The following is a 3,010-nucleotide window of genomic DNA, read 5'->3' as shown; positions in this document are numbered from 1 at the left end:
GGGGTTATTTTTCCTTCACATTTCCTTTGTTAGTGGCAGCTTGGCTCAAACTGGGAAGGTGGCTATCAACGTCCAACTCTACCTGTCCGTAAATCCCCCTAGATCTCTCTCACACACACACACACACACACACACACACACACACACACACACACACACACACACACACACACACACACACACACACACACACACACACACACACACACACACACACACACACACACACACACACACACACACACACACTAGGGCCGTTTCCACTGCAGGAAGTTCTGGGGTATTTGTTACTTTTTTTGCTTTTAACGCATCGTCTCAGTGACGTCACGGTTGAAACTGTTGCACATTGATGACGTTGCGAATGGGAACTACTCTGCAGTGGAGACACAGTGGTTTAGAAGGCAGAGTGAGAGGAACGTTCCTGTAAAAGTTCCTGTCTCCTGTTTTTACCTGGGACTTTCTGAGTGGAAACGGCCCTACTATTGCTCTCTGACCCTCACACACACCGTAGTCATCATCTGACATTGTTTGAAGGCAAGAGAAGGAGAGGCCACCTAAGGGTGCACATTTCACTCCACATTATATCAATTAGCGATCACAATGTTTGTTTGTTTTTTGTAGCACCCTGTTGAGCTGTAGTCAGGGATTAAAGCAAAAAAAAATCCTGAGCCTAAACTTTTTAGACTCATGCAAACAACTATATACATGTATGCAGATTATTGTATAGTGTTCACAATGGTTCCCAAACTGGGGGCCATGGCCCCCTTCCGTGGCCGTGACCCCCCTGGTGCCCCCCTTTTGATAAAAACACTCTTAAATAGTGAATTTTGAGCATGCTGTAGTAAATGCACTCTGAAATTTAGGGTACATTAAAAGGACTGATTTACTTTTCAAACAGTTTTAATAAATCAAATAATTCAACAATTTCAACATTTCAATAACTTTGAACTTTGTTCATCAGAAATAAAATGGCAAATTAAATACACAGATGTTAATAAAACCAATAGAAAGTTATATCAAGTAATATCAAAACAAGTAATCAAAAACATTAACTCCTACATGAAATGATAACTTAAATCAAATAGAAAGAAATAAACAAAGTGCATTTGTATCTCCAAAGTACTTTTTAGTGGGGTTTAAGTTATCAAAACTAGATTCAAAAAATGAAACAAAGTGCTCTATTTTTTCCTCTTTTTTCCGGGTTCTGAGTCATCCGAACTCTTCCTTTTTCCAGAGGTAGTTGAGGCTATTGAAGAGGATTTCTTGGCTGGACCATGAAACAGAGAAAATAACTTTGGTTGCCCAGAGGATGCAGTGGATGGCCCAGAGGAGGAGGCAGAGGGCCCAGATGAGGAAGCAGAGGGCCCAGATGAGAAGGCAGAGGGCCCAGATGAGGAGGCAGAGGGCCCAGATGAGGAGGCAGAGGGCCCAGATGAGGAGGCGGAAGGCTTATTAGTTGCCCCAGACGAGGAGGCAGAGGGCCCAGAGGAGGAGCTGGATGGCTTTTTAGCTGCCCCAGAGGAGGTGGTGGAGGGCCCAGTGGGTCGAAAAGGTCTTGTTTTTGCAGAGGAGATGGTCTTTGGTGAAGGTCTGGTTGGTCTAGGTGAGGCAGCTGGCCTAGTGGAGGAAGAGGATGGCCCTTTTGATTTCTTCGCCTGGGTCACTATTCTGTTTGCCACCGCTGTAGACCTCACCCTCATGGCCTCACTCATCCTTTTCTCCCTCATTCCCTGTTCTCTTGCCTTCTTTTTCTCTAGGTGGAGTTGGTATGTTTTATAGGAGGAAAGGCAAGAATTCCTTAAAGGCTGGTCAATTAACATTGTTGAGGCCGTCCACTTCCTGGCTTTCATTGTTGACTTAATTATGGCGAGGCTCTCATACGTTTCCACATTCATCCTGCACCTGTCTGCCTCCAGTATGTCATCCATTATGTTGAAAGACCCCTCCACCAGCGGGCCTGTGAAAATTGAAAGAAGGGCTTTCACAAGTTTGATCAGGGTTGGGTATCTCACACCTCTTTCTGAATTTCTTAGAAGTGCCACCTGACTCCACCAGTCCACATCCACTCGGCTGTTTTCTTCAACATAGGTATTGGCCAGAGGTACCAGGTCAGCATCTATTTGGTATGCACGAACCTCCTCCCGCAGTGGGCCGAGTGCTTCAGGTGGAACCACATTAGGCAAGGCCTTCCCTAATGCCATGAATGCTGAACCTAAGGAGTCACACTGTATGAGGGATGGGGTCAGAGCCGAGAGTGAGGTGACCATGTGGTTCTCGAGGGGAAGGTTTTTGAGTAGAAACTCTGCTGCCTTCATGTAGCCCTCTCTGAGGGAGTTGTACAAGTTTCCAACCCACAGTGTCTTCGCCACACGGGCCTTGGTCATGGCAGAGTATCCATATTTTCCAACACACAGGGATTTGTTAGGCAGCTGTAACGCTGCATCCCGTACATTGATCTTGAGGATCTCTTTGACACTCAGGGGGATAGCTCCTGGCTTCATGAATTTGCTTAGCAGCTCTCTTACCAGTGCCAACATTTCAACATGCAACAAGTGCACCATTGGTTTCTCATGTTGCAGTTTTTTCAGAAATGCCTGAAATGTTGGAAGGACACCTGTAAACATACAAAAAACATTTAGGCATGTTTCCATTAGTTGTAATTAAAACTTAGAACAAGACATCAGTTACTACTATGCAACTAGGTAATTACAGTACAGTTACTAACTATACAATGCTGTAAGGAATTCTCTTGAGGTGGATTACTTTTGTTGAAAAATAGACCTAACTGTTCCATTTGCACCTTGTCTTAACTAAAAAGCTATGCCATCCAGGAGAGCTGGGCCATTACCACCAAGTAATAAATAAATGTATGTAAACTAGCCATGGATTTTCCTACTCATTCAAGATACCTCTGAACAGGTCAATCAAGACTGTGAGCCTATCAAAATCTGTGAATAGCACAGAGATGCGTTCCTTCCGGCTCTGGTTTGTTTGGGTCCTGGATGCTGTG

At 44.7% G+C, this 3,010-nt stretch overlaps 1 long non-coding RNA gene across 1 annotated transcript; it reads right to left on the bottom strand.

Annotated features, from left to right (window-relative positions):
- Positions 1-882: 882 nt before the first annotated feature.
- LOC134882352 (uncharacterized) lies at positions 883-2,264 on the bottom strand. The gene is made up of 2 exons (XR_010168146.1): positions 2,015-2,264; positions 883-1,707 (listed from the first exon to the last, which is right to left on the bottom strand). It is a non-coding gene; the product is annotated as an uncharacterized LOC134882352 (long non-coding RNA).
- Positions 2,265-3,010: the final 746 nt, after the last annotated feature.

Source organism: Eleginops maclovinus, chromosome 20 (genome assembly GCF_036324505.1).
Source record: "Eleginops maclovinus isolate JMC-PN-2008 ecotype Puerto Natales chromosome 20, JC_Emac_rtc_rv5, whole genome shotgun sequence".
Lineage (NCBI taxonomy): Eukaryota > Metazoa > Chordata > Actinopteri > Perciformes > Eleginopidae > Eleginops > Eleginops maclovinus.
This window is presented reverse-complemented; position numbering and strand designations above follow the sequence as displayed.